Source organism: Falco rusticolus, chromosome 3 (assembly GCF_015220075.1).
Source record: "Falco rusticolus isolate bFalRus1 chromosome 3, bFalRus1.pri, whole genome shotgun sequence".
In the NCBI taxonomy this organism is placed as follows: Eukaryota; Metazoa; Chordata; class Aves; order Falconiformes; family Falconidae; genus Falco; species Falco rusticolus.
In genome coordinates this window covers 56,332,727-56,352,240 of record NC_051189.1, presented here as the reverse complement: position 1 = coordinate 56,352,240, position 19,514 = coordinate 56,332,727, and the positions used below count along the sequence as shown (strand labels likewise).

General features: G+C 41.7%; 1 protein-coding gene across 3 annotated transcripts in view; it reads left to right on the top strand.

Annotated features, from left to right (window-relative positions):
- Positions 1 to 90: 90 nt before the first annotated feature.
- GREB1L (GREB1 like retinoic acid receptor coactivator) overlaps positions 91 to 19,514 on the top strand; it is a 144,599-nt gene continuing 125,175 nt past the window's right edge. The window contains exons 1-2 of one of the 3 annotated variants that reach the window (XM_037380174.1): positions 202 to 293; positions 11,973 to 12,045. The gene's annotated coding sequence lies outside the window, so the exon portion shown is untranslated. Of the gene's footprint in view, positions 158 to 201; positions 294 to 11,972; positions 12,046 to 19,514 lie in introns of those variants that run through there. The other 2 variants (XM_037380175.1, XM_037380176.1) reach the window with 2 other exon arrangements.

Here is a 19,514-nt window from a genome sequence, read left to right as displayed (position 1 = left end):
CGCTCTCAGAGCAGGAGGGGCGGCACCTGCGGGTCCGCCCCATTCTCCTCCCCTCCCCTCGCCTCCCCTCCCCTCCTCCCGCCGGAGAGAGACCGAGACCCGGAGGGAGACGGTGGCACCGAGGACGCCGGGCGGGACTGGCGAGCGCAGTTGCTTGGTGTGAGGGGAGGGAGGGAGGAGGAGGAAGGGGGGGGCGGGGAATAAAAACAAATAAATAGCATTTTAAGTTATTTAAAAAAAAGTGAGGGACGGGTGGAAGGAGGGCCTTTCAACTTCTCTCTCTGCCCAGCAAGGTAAGGGAGTGGCGGGGGGCGCGGAGCTTCACTTTGCCTTCTCGCCGGTTTCTGGGGAGGGCACAAAGGCAGCGAGCGGGTCGGGGCGGCGGCGGGGCGGCAGCGGCGTCCCGCTCGCTGGGCGTCAGTCACCCCGCGGAGCCAGCACCGGGGGCAGGGGCGGGGGGCTGCGGGCTGCCGGCGGCGCGGCTGGCCGCGGCCGGTGTCACTGCCGGGCTGCGGGTGCCTTCCCCCGGGTGGGCGCCAGGTCTTTGTTACCGTCGTTTTGGATCGGGGTAGGAAATGACCCCGCGCCGACGGGGCAAGGCGGGGGCGCCCTGGCCGGGCGGCTGGGGCAGCAAAGCAGCCCCTGTGGGCGGGCGGCAGGCAGGCAGCGAAGCCGCGGGGAGCCGGGGGCAGGCGGGCGGGGTGGGCGCAAGGGGTGCAGGTGGTTCTGCTGGAGAGCGGGCGGGCGGCGAGCTCCCCCGCGCTGCCGTGCGGGCGGCCGCCGGCAGGGGGCTCAGCTGCCTCGTCCTCCGCGCCCGGGGGAGCCTTCGCCTGAGCGGGCGAGCGCCGGCGGTGGGCGGCCCGGGGCGGGGGGCGTGTTTGGGGGGCATTTCTGGCCATGTGCGGGCTGGTTTTGAGGAGGGAAGGAAAGGGTGCCGGGTCTTCTTGCCGGGGGGGGGGGCTGTCCCTGTCGCCGAGGGGCGGCGGTGTCCCCTGAGGACGCGGCAGCCCAAGGGGCAGTAACGGTCGCGCCGGTGGGCGCCGAGGGCGGGCTTGCCGCCGCGGCCCTGTGACAGGCGGCCGTTCCGTGATTCCTCGGCGGTGCTGACGGCCGATCGGCAGGTTTGGCTTGCCGTTAGGAAGCGAGGGTAGAGGGGAAAAGACCGGCTTCGATGGACCCAGCGCCGGCCCTGCGCGGCGGCTGGCAGGCTTACGGTGGGCGCCCGCGGCTAGGTACGGCCGGGCGCGGCCCGTCCCCGCAGCGCTTCCCGAGGCCTTCCTGACACCTTCGGAAGATGAAAACTTTGTTTAAGCCATAGGATTTCAGCCGACCCAGAAGGTGGGCCAAGGGCAGCTGTTTGTTTAGGCCTCGAGCCTGCAAATATTTATCCGAATTCTGAAATTTAAGAATTATCGATGGTCAGAGATGTTTGAAGTGCAGGAGACTTTAAATTACTTGATGGAAAAACATTTCCCATGTCTGCTGCTTGTCAGTACATTTGCTTTAAATACCCTCAACATACAACCTTTTTTTTTTTCACATTTCTATTTGTCTGTCTTTGAATTGGTGACTCTTACAACTTCTCCACTGGATGATATTTAAAGTATAGCTGAAATAATATTTTGTATTCTTCCTACTTCGTTGATACCTTGTTATAAAGAGCTTTTTAAAAGATAGGAATTAAAGACTGCTGAAGAAAAAAATGCTGTCTTTTATTTCCTGACTGGGAATAACTGAAACATAATATATATTTTTTAAAAATAATTATTACTGTTGTTTAGAGCTGAGAGTGCATATATCAGTTGTGGATATAGTTATATATGTGATCTCTGAGAGGACAGCCAGAGCTTTATGCACTTTTAAATACTGTAATGCACACTTAAGTTTGGTTTCTGTTAAGGGATATGCCCTTCAAAGAAAAGCAAGGGTGGGTGTTCTATTGATTGAAAAAACTTATTACATTGGTGCTAGTGGGATTAAAAAAAAAATAAATTTGAAAGTATTAAGCCTTATCCTGAAGCATTTGCTTATGAGTGCAACAAAAACACTTGTGGAGCTGGTGGATTAACTTTTAAAATATCTCTTTGCAAAGGAGTAAGGATTGTGTGAGGGATGTCAGAGCTGTTAAGAAATCTTTATTTATTCCTTCTGGTTTTTGAACATATGCATATTTTTTTCTCATGTATTCTCAAGTATTTCTAACAAAATGCTCTAGAAAGTCAATGAATAATGTTCAGTATCTGCCTACCTGTTTAAAGGGTTGGTCTCTGAACCCTGAAGGTATATTTATACATCTGTTGATACAGATAACAAATACAGTGCATGTTTTTGTTTTTTATTGGTAGTGTTCGTGCAAAACAAATTTTTGGCTAAGGTGTTTAACAGAAAAAGGATGTAGTTATAAAAAACAATATGTATGTACCAGGCTTTTTATTAATTTGATTTGGCTGTAGATAATGTAACTATCAGAAATAGCGTTGATTTTTTAGTAAGGCAGTTTTTAAGCCCAGGATGTAATACTAAAGGAAATAAGCAGTAATAGGCAACCCGATCACTGGGCTTTTACTGGGATAATTAAAATATGGGAAGTTTCTTAGGATCTCAGGGACATCACAGATGAAAGGAGGGGTGATCCGTGTGAAAAGTTTGTCTAGGTTTCAAAAAAGCACGTTTGGTTCAAGGTCTTCTTAAACACATAACTATTGGCATTGATATTTGGCAGTTCAACAAGTCGTGTTGAAAGTACTTTGCAGATACAAGAAAGAAGAAAGGTTGGTAGTGTAATTTAGGAGACTAGTTACTTGCAATGGGATATAAGGGAAAAACCTATTTTTTAAGGGAAATCTGGAAAAAAACTCTGTACCCTGCAGCCTATCATATTATAAATCCTGGGCTGTTCATTCAGCGTAAAACTAGACTCAGTGTAACGTCAAAAACATGCTCTAGGAAATCTTATTAGTAACTTTAAAAAAGGATTGAATGAAAACTTAGCAATTTTCAGTGTTTCTAGAAAATTTCAAGTGGGTGTAGAACTAAGGATTTTACATTCAGCAGTGTAATCTTTTGTAGTATCTTTCATATTAAGCATTTTGGAGTGGTTTTTAAAAGTGCTTTTATGCTTTGTATCGTTCTGTACCATATGTTTTGTATTTAATTCTTTGAATGACCACTGAAGTGCAGCCAACTTTGGGTGAATGTGGCAACTGTTAACTAGCGCTTAGCAACAGTGCACAATAATCAAGACGGGAAGTGAAGAAGAATACCATGTCTAATTGAAACTGCAGGGGGCATTTAGGTAGGTAGAACATAATTAACAAAACCTGGGGCTTGGACATGATATTAAGGCATCACATCTTTACTCTTTTAAAAAGGATTGTGATATCATTAATGTAAAAAACATTTTGGATTTGTGGTTTTATACCTCGGATGGATAGCCTTTCTGAGACATACTTGTTTTGTCTATTCTTGCATAATCATTTCTCGCACATAATGCAGAAGACACGTTTTCCTTTGCTTCTAAAACGGATTCATGAGAAGGAGGACTGTTGAGAAGAACAACAAGTGAAGGCGTAGTAAGCCTTGACATTTTGACAATGATGTCTTTTAAAGAATTAGCCTCGTGAACTAGAGTTCATTAGGTATAGTAAGTAATTAAGATATCTCTAATATTTTGAAACAGGTTCCATTGTCACTCTTAAAACAACACTATATGTTTACAATTAATTTTTTGATATTTTCTGTAAGAATCATTTACTTTCCTCAAATCCCGTCTTGTCATGACACTACTTAAAGTATTGTGAAAAGTGTTGCTTGTAACTATTTGTTCAAAGCACTTTTGCCTAATATAGTTGGTCTCATTTTTTAGAAATTCCAAATCTGATAATTTTGATTCATGCTGTATTCTGTGTAGAGATACAAGACATAAAATTGGTCCACGAATGTATATCCCAAACACATTTTGTTTCTAAGAACTCTGAAAATTTCCTCATATAATGAGAGAACTAGTGAATGAATTTTCAGTGAGTCATTACAGAGATTCAATTGCAACTCTAAGCATGGCTAGTATAGCCCCTGTCAATGGATTCAAACTTGCAGGTAGGTAATGATGACCCAAAACGAAGGAGCCGTGCTGTGGGGATGCTTATAATGGAGAACTATCCAGTAGCATTAGGCTCTTAGTATTTTAACAGAGTAATTAATGGGTTTATAATCCGAAAAAAACCAAACCCATAGAATATCTGTTGGAGGGACTTACAGATGACAGAAATTTGGAACAGTTTATTCACAATGGGAATAGCCAAATTTTGTACACTGCTGTTGTTGGCTTGGAAGTATCTAATAGAAGTATGGAGTTCCTTATAGAAGTGACAGGCTGGGTTAATGGGCCAAGGCCAGTTGTATGAGTTTCAACAAGGAGAAGTGTTGGGTCCTGCAGCTGGGTCACAACAATCCCACACAACGCTACAGGCTTGGGGAAGGGCAGCTGGAAAGCTGTCCAGTAGCAAAGGACCTGGGGGTGCTGGTTGACAACTGGCTGAATGTGAGCCAGCAGTGTGCCCAGGTGGCCGAGAAGGCCAACACCATCCTGGCTTATATCAGAGACAGTGTGGCCAGCAGGACAAGGGAGGTGATTGTTCCCCTGTGCTCGGCACTGGTGAGGCTGCACCTCGAATGCTGGGTTCGGTTTTGGGCCCCTCACTACGAGAGGGACATTGAGGTGCTGGAGCGTGTCCAGAGATGGGCAACGGGGCTGGTGAAGGGTCTGGAGCACAAGTCTTACAAGGAGCGGCTGAGGGAACTGGGGTTGTTTAGTCTGGAGAAAAGAAGGCTGGGGCGAGGGAACACTATCACTCTCTACAACTACCTGAAAGGAGGCAAGTGGGTGTCAGTCTCTCCCAAGTAACAAGTGAGAGGACAAGAGGAAATGGCCTCAAGTTGTGCCAGGAGAAGTTTAGATTGGATGTTAGGAAAAATTACTTCACCAAAGGGGTGGCAAAGCCTTGGAACAGGCTGCCCAGGCAAGTGGTTAAGTCACCATCCCTGGAGGTATTTAAAAGATGTGTAGACGTGGCACTTAGGAACATGGTTTAGTGGTATATTTGGCAGTGTTAGGTTTATAGTTGGACTTAAGATAATCTTAAAGGTTTTTCCAACCTAAAGTAATTATTTTTGTTTTGGGTGACTCCTGAAGCCATGTCAGATGGTTTCTGTTGTCTTACTCTGTCATACAGTAATGTCACAGCTTCTGTGGGATTCTTCAGGGATGTGAGAGGCCACAGAGAATTGTGTAAACGAAATGTATTTAATGTAATTTTCATTGAGTTAGCATTTTAGGTTTCCTGGCACTTCAGAGTTTTAATTAAAAAAACTCATATGCTTGATCTGAAGATCTTATAGCACATACTGTCAAATGCTTTGGTTAATTTGCATTTTACTATTCTTTATTGCAGTTATACTACAGTAATTAATAAAATTAATATACAGTAAATAAAAATACAGTAAGAACTGTATGTTGTGATATAAAATCACCAGATGAGAAAGATGGTAGGGAGCAACTGGAGTCAGTATGACAAGATCTGATAGAAACCTTCAATTACTATTCCCCATGTAAGGTTTTAGAGAGGTTATTTTGAGGTAGTTTTTCAAACTGATGGAGCTGTGAACAGCAAAACAGCGTGGGCAGACTTAAGATACTATTACTTAAGAGATTACCAGACATCTGTTGTAGTGGTTCCATGAATAAGCATGGAGTGACTAGTTTTATAAAATGCTGTGCAAATATCCTTCTGTTCTCTGCCTTCTATCTCCATCACAGTCTGTAATTAGCTCTTCTCAGGACCGTTGGCATGATCCGAGCAGAGCACTTTGAGGCAAGTGAAAAAGTTAAGTTACTGAATATAAGTGCAGTCTGAAACACACTCTATTTTAAAATAAAAACCACCACTATTAAAATGAAGATTCATCTGTGCATCTCACCAAAAGTAACAGGACTTCCCTGGAATGTACAGTGTTAAGTTGTTAAGGTTGGTTAGATGGTTGATTATTTTAAACCGATGCATTTAGGGTGGCAAATGCAATTGAACATGTTGCTAGTATTTCTGTCTTTTTTGCGCTGAATTCTGCTGCATCTCCTTCCACAGCACCGATTTCTCTGTTGAATGGAGTACGCACCACCAAAATTTCAGAAAAATCAGTAGCCTTCTTTGGAAGACAGTTTAGGCTACTGTTTTTGTCTAGAATCATATAGAATTTTAATTTGGCTTAATAAAGAAGTATTAGTGTGCATAGGAAATGTTTTCCATCTAACATTCTACATATCTGAGCGACATGCCTATGAATTAGGCTCCCCACCTTCTTATATAATGGTACCTCCAACTTCAAAACTGGCTTTCTTGTAGGCTCTCAGGTCTCTAGACATAAGGAGACCTTTTCTGGGCGTTTGATCGTTAAATTATGCTGTTAATTTGATGGTATTTTTTTCTGCCTGTTAATTCCAGCCGTCTTTTAAAAGATAAAGGTGGTTCACGTGCAATTCTAATGCCAGTGCTCAGTGAGATTATGTATGCTCTGAGTTGTATAGTGTCTTCCTTGTGTTATCAGTCAAGAGTAATTAGTAGAGTGTTTGGAAATTGCTGCGTGCCTCATCCTCCACAGTCTTCCTAGTAAAGAGGAAATGACCACTTTTTAAAAACTGAGAAGTGGCACAGCCTCCTTGGCTTAGTGAGAGCTGAGCTCTTTGGCACTTCCTCCATCGTACCCACTTCAGAGTGGTGGTGTAGTGGTGAGGAAGTGCCTCATTCCCAACAGCTGAGTTCAGCTGCCTCCAACGGTATAAGGAGTCTAGGGGAACTACCCTTTTATACGGGAGTCACTGGTGAAATAAGGACGTTCACAGCAGTTTTATAAGCATTACTGTTGCCTACCCACATTACCGGTATCTTGGGTTGAAGAGCATGTGTGGCAAAACCTTGTCTTGTCTTGAGGGTTGGTAGTTTGTGATTTGCAGAGACCCAAGCGCTCAGTTCCCTGTCCTGAGCCTTGTGTCCTTCAACTGCTGGTTTAATACTTTATTGCTATTAGTTCTCTGCTTACTGTCTCCTTGGTGCTAAGGTGTTGGTTGTAATAGTGTTTTGCAGTGTACGATTGCATCTCAGTCTTGTCATTCAGCAGATGGTTTCATCTACTTTTACTGCTTTTGTTCCTGCCTTACTGACCTTCTCCCTGTGGCTTGTCAGGAAGCCCCCCAAATTCAGTGTTCCTTTAGAGCCCTAGGTGGCTTTATTCTCCTGTCCTTTCACACTTTCAGTCCACTTTGAGAACAGCTGTTTCATAAAGCAAGCTTAATCTTGTAGTTTCTTTAAACCACTTACACTGAATCAAATTCTTAGTGCAACTAGGTGATTTCTTTGAGAGGACTGAGAATTAGGTCTTGGTTTTTACAGCTACAGTGCCCTTCACTGCATCAAGTAAAGGGAAACAGCTTCCTGCCAGTCATGTTGTATGTGACATTTAAGAACACGGGGGTTTCCTAGTCTTGTAAAAAACGCTTTCCAAACTTATTTGTATAGATGAAATGTTAAGATGTTGTTACTCTTTATAATCGTAATCTCTTGGAAGGAAAATTCTGGTTGTGAGAACAATAAGAAATTAGTTGGGTTAGCCAAGCGATCAGTACCAGCTCCTAGAGGAGCAAATTTGAAGAAAACCTAAGGGAAGGGGAGGGAAAGGGCAAAGCCATCCAAGAAGACTTTAATGCTTCGGTTAGAGGCATACAAAACTACTGACGGAGTGTTTAAAAACAGAAGTTCAGAGTGAAAAATATGCATATCTTCGCACTCTTGATTGCAGCAGTTTCAGCAAATTTTGAAGGTTAGCTCTTGCCAAATCTCTCTTTTTTTTTTTTAATAGGAGACTCATTCCTCAGCTTCCAAGCTTCTTGAGGAAGGGGAAGATGATTCGTCTGCCAGATTATTTCACCTTCTTCCTCCAAGTCCACAATCGTGATTTTAGCAGATGTAGGAGGCAAGCTGGATTTCAAGGGCATCAAGATTAAAACGTTAGCTGTCACAAGCTTTTGTGTCAAGAGCTATGGAATCTTTCCTGTGAAACAGCAGGACATCTAAACATACAGATGTTTTTTGTTCTTTAGCATCAACTTAGTAATACCCTTCTTTCTTACTACGTGCCTGAAGTGTTTTAGGAGCTGAATAGAAAATGCATAGGCAGTTGCCTCTTCCAGGTCCTCTAGACTTGACAAACTGGGGAGTGCATGTACATATATATATGTGAAAGAGAAAAGGACATGAATTAGAAATGCTGGGATCTAATATCATAATGGCCCAATGTCTTAATGGGTTATAGGATTCTTTTTCTTTAATGATTGTTTGGCTGAGATGGCTTTATACTGGTCTGAACTCTAACATTGTGTTCACAGTTTATATGTGTGTATGACTAGACTAGGAGTTCTCGGTGTGTAGTAGGTGTGCCACTGGTAATGTTATTCAAAACAGTATGCCTCAGAAGCTCTTAAACAAAAGCCACCATCAAAAAACCCACTTTAATTTTAAACAGCAGATGTGACCTTGTGGCAGAAAAGCCTGGGGGTGGGGGGAAGCATTCTCCTGGCTGCTCTCAGCTATCATAATGAACAGTGTTTGCTTGCTGACTGTCCAGCATGTTTGTTTTATTGAGAGATACCTTGTGCCTGGTGGCTGATGGATGCTCAGTTTTCATCTGCAGCACCGCTAGCTGGCTTTCTGTCAAGCTTGGCTTTTGGGGTGATTCCAGTTATGATGTGGATCTGGTGTAGAAGGAGGGAGGCTGTGCTTGTGATAGGGGTTAAGCACTCCCCTACAAAGTGCAGCACAGGTTTTCAGCTCCATTTGCTGTCACTGTAGTAAATCCATTTCTGATTATGTGCTAAGGCCAGACAGATTAACTGCTGAGTTGAACTTATGAAGTTGCATATGTGTGTTGCCAGAGTTCCTCCTGCTGAAAGAGGCAAATCTATATAACCTGTAGGTTCAGAACAGTTAAAAAATCATCCTAACATTGTTGCTTTGATGTCTGTTTAAAGTGGGGGGGGGGGGGGGGGGGGGAAGGTTTTCTTTTGATCACCATGTTTAAAGAATGCTGTCCCAGCAGTGTAATAAATGAAAATTGGAACTGGGATGTACTTTTGATAAAAGACAGTATTCTTCCAGATGCTTTTTAATTAAATTGTCCTGTGAAAGTGGGCTCATCTTTGAATTGAGTAACATGCAGTTTGGGGTCTTAGGGCTGAAAAAAGAGAGAGGTTTGCTACAGATGATGCATAGTTTTGATACTTCTGATGTCTGATGATACTGGTATCTTAAGCTGGTGTTCTCAGTTCTGATTTGCTGTATAAACAAGTACAGCATGAACCTCAATGTATAACCTTGACATATGACTGGATCTTTGCTTTGTAGTTCACTATTAGTTTGTCCAAATTGCAAAAACTATGTATTGAGAAACAGATAAGGTATTTGCATGGATTAAAACATTTAATTTTCTTTGAGAAAAACTCTATTTTGTGCCTCGGACTTTTTAAGAAGTGGAACTTCAGTTCTTGATTCATTGTAGTATAGCTGAGAATTACCGAGAACCTCACATTTTAATTTGACAGGTTAGTATGTCAAAAGTATCGATGCAGATCAGCCATGAACCAAAATAAGTCAGTAGTGTTTCACTTTTACAAGATTTCCAATCTTTGGCCCTTCTTTGAGTGTGAGGTTGGAATAATTGACCTTCAGAGGTCCCTTCTAACTCAAATTACTCTGTGATTCTGTTGTTTGTTGCAAAGTGGGGTACTATAAAACCTGTAAGACTAGGCAGTATTAACTATTGGTAAGATACAGCTTCCTGAAGCAATTAATCTGGCTCAAGGACTTTGCAAACATACTCAAGGAATAGGCTATTGGCAGCATGAACTGTTTTAGTAACCTGCTTTCCACTGTCTTTCTGGCCATTTTTCTGCTGTGTGGTAGATGTGCTTTCTGTTTGTCATCAGAAATACATGCCGACTGCATATCCAGTCACACACATCAACAGAGAGACACAGTGAGTTCTGTTACTCACAGCTGTCTGCAGGTCTTCCTTGTCATGTTACTGGATGGCAACCCAGAAATGGTCTGGTGGTTGAGGCGTTGCTGGGCATGTGTTAATAGGAGGGTTGCAAAGCTTGAGTGACTCCATAAGAGATTGATTGGCCTATCTGGGATGGAAGGTTGAGCATCAAAGAGTAATAATGATGCCTGATGAATTGACATTGTTGTATTGTCTAAAATCAGTCTTTCTAGATTGATGCTTGTAATGAAACATTGTACTCTAAGGAAACTTAAAATAAGCCTAGTACTATTGATTTTAAACCTTTTTTCAGGACCAAAATAAAGCATGCGTAAAGAGGAGATTCTTGTTTATGTTATTTCAACCAATCACTTCTACTTATTTTGTTAATTGGTGGGGTTTGGGAACTGCTGTTCTCAATTACATGCCCTTGTGCCTCTTTCTGATAACTGAGTTGTGTGTGAACATTTGTTTTATTTTTCTGGACATGTTGATTTTTATGTGGTGATTCAGTATGTGGGTTGTAGTTTCCCTCTGGTTGCCATATTCTAGCTGAACATATTCCATATGTAGAGGAAAAGCAGCCAAGCATGGAAAGAAGAAGGGGGTTGCCCTTTTTAATTCCAGTTATGAAAAGGGGAATGGAGGCTGGATGTCAACATACCTTTTCCTGCTCCAAATGATTATCTGAGTAAACTGTGGGAAGTTCAGGTTTTATAAAAAACACAGCAAGGAGGAAAGAAGAACTAGAATTTGGCAACTAGAGATCGGATGTTTTAGGAAGAAGTTGACTGGCAAATTAACAAGGGCCAGAGAGCAGAACTCTTTTATGAATCCTAACTAGTCCTTTGCACCAAGGACAGAAAATGAGGCCGTATGCCTGGAAGGAGGCTGGCCTCAGGATGAATTCATTAAAACAATACTGTCCTCCTTGTTGCAAAGTACAGTTCATACTGGGAGGGACTGATAAATTTCTCATTAAAAATGCTTGTTGAAAATGAGGTCTATTCTGTGTGTTGTCACAGTGTCTTTCTGATCTGGAATAAATCACATAAACTGTGTTTCTTTCAACCAGTGTGCAGAGATAAGAGAACATAATGGTGAATCTTCTGGTGTCCATACTGTCATGACATGTGCCTGGAAAAATAGCCCCAAACTATGAATACATAAGGAGAAAATAGTTTAAGAGAAATGTCTTCTTTTTAAATGGGTTGATGTCAAACTGGTGAGTAAGCAGTTAAATGCAATGGCACCATGTAGCCATATGAAGGATAATATTCAGATTGTGATTTTCTTTGTTTTGGAAATGAGGCTTGCAATGACCTATCTGCAGTCATTACTGGCTTATCTATCCCTGATGTTTTGTAATTCCTTCTCTGTTTCTACAGGTAGACTTATTTTCACATAACAGAATTTTTAACTGATCATCACTGTTCTTTACCATTCTGTTCCTTTTCCCATCCTTTATGGGAGAAAAGCACTAGTATGATTTTAATAAGATTTCTGTGTTCAACTCATCTTTGGGTTCCATTTCTGCTACTGCTGAATTACTTGCTATTGGGAAAACATGTTTTTGTAACTTTAGCTCAAGTTTAGTACATCTCACCAGAGCAGGTCAGAGGTAACTGTGGAATGTTCGTGTGTTCTGAACATGGCCGATTGCTACTATGTTCCATGGCAAAAAAGATCGGGTTTCGTTTGGATCATTTACAGATGCATGCTTTATTTTGCTGGAGAATTGCCTAGTTCAAGGTAAAGAGTCAAGTTAAACTTAATGTAATAACAGATTGAGTTAGAAGACCTAGAGTTCTAAACTAGCAATTTGAGAGCTAGAGAATCCATGGAAAATCTGTTCGTGATTATTTATTTATTTATTTATTTTTTAGGAAAAAGATAGTGGAAAGCAGGCTACTCTGACCTCACTTCATAGAATCATAGGATTATTGAAGGAGATCTGAGGTAAACTTGCATCCTTTCGCATTTTGACCAAAAAATATGCAATATGTCTGGAGATTCCACATTGGCCAGGGAATACAGAACTTGCTTTGGACACTGAAGAAAAACACGATGGCATATTTAAAAGGGGAAAAGGAAACAACCTTTCTTTCCCCTATTATGTGGTTCTCTCTCTTTTATCATGGCAGAGTGGTGTGAAGGACGTACATTTGTGAATGTGAGAGAAAAAGCCTCTTCTAAAACTGATAAATGCTTATGCAAAACTACAATGTAGGTTATTTCCTGTAGGGTGCATTATGTACCAGCCCATAAAGAACATAGGGCTTCTGTTGCCATGGTATATTTCACACCATTTACACTGATGTTCAAAAGAAACAAAACAGTTGTAGTCTGTAAAAAATTTAATAGGCCAAATTACTAACATGCATTAGAGAAAAATTGTATTTTTATCATGTCTTATGTAACCAAATCTGAATGTGTTAGAAAAACGGGTATATCTGTTCCTGAATAACTCTGGGATAACTATCATTGCCAGTCTGATCAAAGAGACTAGTTTCCATAAAGAACTGGATTTCAGTGACAGGCATCTCACTAAGCTGTGAAGGGGCAAGGAAAAACAGCTGTAAAAATGTTGATGTTGGCCATGAATTTACATTTCATTTGAATGCTTGGGGTGATACTAAAATGTGGACTTAGGTTTGCAGAAGACCTGGTTTTACTTCTGAATTCTGCCGCTGAGAGAAGACACGTGGCTTCTATGTACCTTGGTTTCCCTATCTGTAAACCAAGGATGCTGGTTGTCCTGCGAGTTGTTTAGGCACTGTGTTGCAGTAATGATTAGCCATTACAGTCTTCTGTGGCTGAGCCTGCAGGATCTTTAGTTCAAGTCTCCTGTCAAGATCTTGGGCTGCTAAGCTTCATCAGTAAGCTTTACACACAGTAGACTAAACTGTGTTCTTTGCATACATAGAAATAGTTATTAATTTGGCTTCTGTGTTCAAACATTATGTTTAATTTCTATTAACTTAATGTTAATTAGTTGAATATAAACATCTCAATCTCTGGTTTCCCTGTGAGATCTCGTTGCTATATGCGGAGAGCCAGGGCAGCATCTCCACCACAATGACTTTGTGGTGAAATTGGTTTGAAAGTCCAAGGCCCTTGGTGTGTGAAGCAGCCTGTGGCTGGGGCTCTGTTTACCCACCGTAGCGGTGCTAAACAGTATCTGGGTTGGTGTTAAAGGAGTATGTGAAATAGCCAGTGAAAAAAGGCTGGGCTGTGTTTCACAGACGGTCTTCGGCTGGCTAAAGCAAGTGGTAGTTGAGGGGGGAGTAAATAAGGTGTTTGTAGACCGCATGCTGTCACAACCTTTCCCCTCCCCCCTACCCACTCACTCCTTTTTTTTTTTTTTTTTTTTTGGCCATATGTTTTAGTAGTCTGTGTCAGTGGTAATCCTGGCTCTGCGCTTTTAAAGGATGATTACCCGGTTTGTTGCCGAAGTGAGACTTTTTTCTTCCCCATTTAATTTTTGTGGTCATAATTGTAAACTTTTTAAATTATTTTTTTTAATTTTATTGCAGATTACTCTTTGTATGGCTGAATTTAATCACATCTCTGTTTTTGCAGCCTGCTGGCCTGTAAGCAGTTTGTATTGTAGGGGCTCAGACAAACCGGTTTGTTCTCTGGATGCTAATCTGAATTTCAGAGCTGCTGTCCTTTACCCCCTGGCTCTCTGCTCCCCTCCCCCTCCTCCTTGCTTCCACAAACAGCCACATCGGGTCTCTTTCTTCCCCCTGGCCCAGCCCAGCAGAACAGTAAATGTTGATTATCTTTTCCTACTCATCCCATACCCCAAGTAGCTGATTATCACTTAGAGTGATTGATGGACTAGAGAATTAGTGCTCTGAAAATTCAAATGCTATGAAAGTCTGCTGAGCCGTATGTTACGTTGCAGATACTGTGTTGCTTTTATGGGATTACATTTTATGGATTTTTATGGGTTAAAGCAGGTACAGGGTTTTATGATGACTTTCAAAAAAAGGTCATCTCTTTTGTTAGAGTGTGATCAAGGTCATGTTGGTTTTATATAAAACGGTCATCAGGAATTCCCCTCCTCCAGGGAGTCGTTTCACAGGTCTCCAGTGAGCCTTGACCAAACACGGAGGGGTTGCTAACTAGCATTGGACCCTTGCTTGTAACCCACCTTCATGGTAGCTTTCATAGCATGGTTACAGTTAGCCACCTTCTTGCCTAAAAAAAGGGAAAAGTGGCTAGTGGGCATGCAGAAACACGTTGTCATTGCATGGAATAAACCCTCCTACCTCTCATTTGGAAAATAAACAAACCCACAAACATACCGCCCTAGTAGAACGAAATGTGTGTCGGGGAGGAGGGGAATAACACGTAGGAAAAGATTTATGCCTTCCTTTGGTCTGTTGCTTGGTAACAGAAAATGCCTCTTAAGCCTATTTTTGGAGAGGGGAGGAGTGAAACTTGATTCAGTGACCATCTGTCCCGAGCTGGTTGATTTCCTGTTGAGCTGTCCTTTGTTTCTGTCAAACAATTGATTGTTACCCTTTCCAGATAAGAATACTGTTGGTGACATTGCCCTGAATCAGCAGGTTGGCTTGTGGCAACCACAAAACAGACCTATTAATTTTAATTATTTTTTTTAAATGTTTAAGGGGTTTTGGTTCTTCCAAGGCCACTATCTGTGGTTTTGCTGGGGTTTGTTTGTCTGTGTTGTGTTTTTGGTTTGGTTTTGGTTTGGTTTTTTCCTTTTGGGGAATGCCCATCAGTACAGTAGGCAAGTATAATAAATGTAACTGAAACATTTTTTTTTTTTTTTTTTAAAAGGATGTAATAATGCCCTTTTCTTAGTCTGAGATTTTCGGGAAAAAGCACCCATGGTTTTGGACCTGTTAAGCCCTTTGGCAGTGGGGGGGAGCAGAAGTTAATTGAAGTCACTATTGAAGAAATCCCCACTGTTTCTGTGAAAACAAACCCCACATTCTTAATTGCAAATGGAATATTTGCTATTGTTCTTGCTTAATTGTCAGAAAATCATTCTCTGTTTGAATACCTCCTGGTGTTTGCTGAATAGGTTTGAACTCAGATTATTTTAAAGTCATCTATTTATATTTGCAGAAGCCTATATTTTTCTTTTAGTTTTATGCATGCAGGATATGATGTGCATGCACATGCAACTATGTGGTATCCTCTGTAGGTGCCATTATTTGTTAAGCATTCCAATACTGTTTGCTTCCCTGCCCTGAATTTCAGCTTTTGGAGAAGAGGTTTATAGTTCCAGGTATCTACTGAAGAAAAATTAAGGCATGTGTGTCTAGAGCAGATGGGTAATACATGCAAAAAGAGAGGGAAGTCCCTCAATGCAGTAGGACAATGATAGCCACTGTTACTGCCTTCAGTCAGTGAAACTCTCCTGTAGTATTTGCATGATGCTGTGTTACAGAGGAGGGTGAGAAGGAAAGAACTTCAATACAAATGTCTTGGCATCTTACAGGTCATTGCTTATTTTTTAGCCTATTTACCAGTCAGCAGATAAAATTGGGAGGTAATTCCCAAAAGTCACTTCACAGCATGGAAGTTGTTAGAAAAGTTAATTTCCCTTTCTCTTCTATTTTTCCCATGTGTTCTCCAGGTTGCTTTCCACAGGTAGAAGAGTTTTTTTGTCAACAGCTTTTCAACACGGTCCTGGATTATCAGATGAATATGTCAGATTCAGCTCTTTCTGAAGCTGGTAGCAAGGTGCCTACTGAATGTTTATGTAGTGGTTGTTGGGTCAGGCATGCTTGTCAGATTTCCTTTCTTTCTTTTTAAAGTTGCATGTGGTAATTAAAATTCTGTGATTTGGCTTAATAAGGAAGGTTCGTATGAAACCATGTGAATAAGCCTGTGTGATAGCACTGTGGCTTGCTGGTTGATAAGCCCTTGCATCCTCCTTGTTGGTTGCCCATTTCCTCACCTCACACTCAGCCTTTCCTCCTGTTTTCCTGCTGTTTGTTTGGTGTATGCTGGGATCTGGCAGAGGAACTGGTCCACTTAAGAAACAATTTATTTTTCCAGGTTACTTTTTAGGAGGATCAGTTCCTTGATCCAGTTTATCATTGAGTGACATGCTGAGCTTGGCCAGTGCAGTGGAACACATGGGGATGGAAATGGTCAGCACTGAGTGCAATAATTTGTTGGGTTGTTTTTTTTTAAATAATTATTTTCTAACCATTAATGTGAAATATACTGTGAGGTGTTTTTAAATGTGCATCCTCTGTTAGGCAGAGAAATCCTACTTTGGGATTAGTTTGGAAACGCTGTAAACTGGACATGTGTACAGACATCACTTCTGTAAAATTAATTGAACATGCATATGTGCTGGTTTTTGCCCTTCTTTTGGTAGAAAGCGGTAGGTACCACCAAACATACCTTTCAGGTATTTTCAGTCTGTCTTGAAGTTACATTGAAATCAAAATAACATTTATAGAACTAGTGCCAACTAGCTTGATGTCTGTGGGCCAGAAAGTTTAAACTTGGCAGTGAAGGAACTGTTCTGAACTGGATTGAGAACTGATTCAATTTTTTTCTTCCTGCAGAATTAAATTTCTGTGAGGGGGAAAAATGAAGAACTTGGGAATTTTATTTGAGGTTTGAAAACCCTGTTGTAGATACTTGGAACACAGTTTTGTGTCTGGCATAGAGAAATTGATGAGTGTATGTTCAGGTCCAGATTTTCACTGTTCCCTTAAAAGAGCATTACTAAGCTGTATAGCTCAAATTGTAGGGAACTGACAAAAAGTCCAGTTCTCACAGCATCTGGTGTGAGCAGTTGAGTCCATGGCCTGTGCAGATGACAGAGCGGTTAGAATACAGGACTGCACTTATCTTTGTGCTTTCTTGTGTCCGGTCGTACTGCACTTCTCCCATTAAAATAGATCTGATGTGTCCTTTGTTCCCAGATAAAAGCAGCTACAGAACTGCCAGTCAGAAGGCACAGCACCTTACATATGGGAGGGCAGTAATCCTAGGAAAGGAAGTAGGTAGAAGACCGGCATCTGCTTGCTTTCATATTCTCATGTTGCTGTTGCAAAGATGGAATTATTTACGTATATTTTTTTGCCTTCTCCTGAACGCAAGCAGAGTCGGAGCAACTCTATTCAGTGTCAGGGTGTTCTGCAGGGGTTTTCTTCTGTGAAAGGGAGTAGAGAGGTAGGGTCGTGATAGCTGCTTTTTTCTTCCTGAGTGAGTTCATGTAGGTTCCTCACCTATGTCATTGTTACAATGTTCCTATTGCAGCTCTGACTCATCCTCCCTTTACAAAGCTGGTAGCGGTGCTGCCCTTAATACGGGTCTGAGAGATCTTCACCTGTGATGAAAAGGCCTGTTTGTGGCTTGCGGGAGAGAGTTTGGACACTGTAGCAATGACTTCCTACTGTAAGAAGAATGATGTTATCCTTTCTTCTCCAGCGCACAGCCCCCTAACTCCAAAACCACACTCATCAAAGGTGAAAGTGCCAAGCTTCCCTTCTTCTAGCAAGGTATGGTCCTTAGTACCACAGAGAGGAAGGACCAAAACAAAGGTTTTTAGGGAGCCTTTTTTTTTCTAACAAATGGCTTGTTGAAGCTTAACTTTGGAAAGAAAAAAGCCATGTCTTCAATGGAGATACATGGCCAGCTACTTCATAGTCCCTCACAGTCCTCTTCTGTGTTAGAAGCTATTCCCCAGGTAAATCCTTGCCTTTAGAAGAGCTCCAGGCTTTGGCCATACTGGACTGTGCTTATCCTCTAATCTTTGCCTTGTGTTGGCTTGGCTACTGAATAGAGCTGCTCCACTTAGACCACTTAGGGCAGCTGTATTTATTTTTAACTCTCTGGAAGTGCATTGCAGGAGAACAGTATTTATAATCAGTTCTGCCCTGTAGCCTTCTGATCATCTAACATGCCTCTTAGGGGATAGCCGTGGGTGGTGGGATGGCTTAGTAGTTGGCAGCAGTCTCTGTAAGAGATTGAAATTTCTGGGACTGCTTGTAACTGCTGCTTTAGCTGTTTTTTCATCTTTTACAGTGAGGGAGTGAGATCCATGGGGAGGAGCTTCATGGTTAGATGAAATTGAGTTCAGTTGCATTTCTGCTTCTTCACTGTAGAGTCATTCCAGATGTAGGTACTGCTGGGAGAGAATCTGCTACCTTCCTTGCTGGGGCAACTTTTTCAAGAGCTGGCCAAGCAGTGGCAAGCAAGCCAGCTCTGCGCAGGGCAGCAGTAAAGGCTATGCCAGGCCAGGCAGAAACTGCGTGAGAAACCATTCTAAATGTATGAAGCAAGATGTGATGGATTGGAGAGAAGCTTGGGAAAATATAGAATTTCTGATGATTTATGCAAACTCATACCTGGTTTTAATAATATGGTTCTGAAAATGGTTTGTATGTGAAGGAGATCAATTTCAATTAATATTTTAGGAAACTTTTTTTTTATTTTTCAGAACTTGTGGTTTCCTCTGACATCTTTTTCTTCTAAAAAAATATTTTGTGGTTGCTTATTTTTCCTCATTGCTTCAGAAATGAGTGACCAAAAAAAAGGAGGGACTGATTGACCTGAAAATTGGACTTCTGAGGCCTAAGCTAATGTCTCAAAACCCGAGATGGCCTTTCTTCTGCATATGGCTGGATAAAACATGCTCTTTTATAACCTTCTGTCTCATTGCTGTTGTGGGTGTGCTTCCCATTGCAGAGAGAAGCCTGTTTCTGGACACCTGGTTGCACCAGGAGTGGGAAATAGCAACTCCTCTTGATATATACCAGCAAAATTTGTGAAAGGATCATGCAAGAAGTATTCTTCCATACATAAGGACTAATTGGGTTTTATTTGGATATTCTGATTTAACTGGGAAGTTACAGTTGCCTGGAGATAGACTGCTGTTTTGCCCTATGAGCAGTGCTTTGAGGGTGTACTTCAACATTTATAAATGATGTTTAACAAGATCCAGACACTCATATAGCGTAGTGTGTAAAAAGAGAATCTGGACTATTGCATGTAAAATGGGTGTTGCCAGTGTGTGGTACTGCTTTACATATGTGCGTAAATGACTGCAGAAGACTGCAAATAAATGGAGGCAGTAGCTCTTACATGTATCAGTGGTGTCCTGGATGTTATCAGATGGAACAGAAGTGAGCAAATGTAAGGCAAGATAAGACCAGTGTCTTTGAACTGTTACCTTCCAGGCTTTTTGATGCAAAGACTTTTGTCATCACGTGATGACCAGGTAGGCCATTATTTATACCTTTTTTCTTCTCACTAAGCAAAAATGTGTTCCTTTTGAAGCTTCCCCTCCCTTTTTCTTTTTCTCCGACACTACTATGCTTTATCATTCTATCTAGTAAGTTGATCAGGCTGTTAGAGAAAACTCAGTTCTGATTAATAGGCAGATGTTTTGGCTGGCTGTGTTGCTGTGTATTTGTAATTTG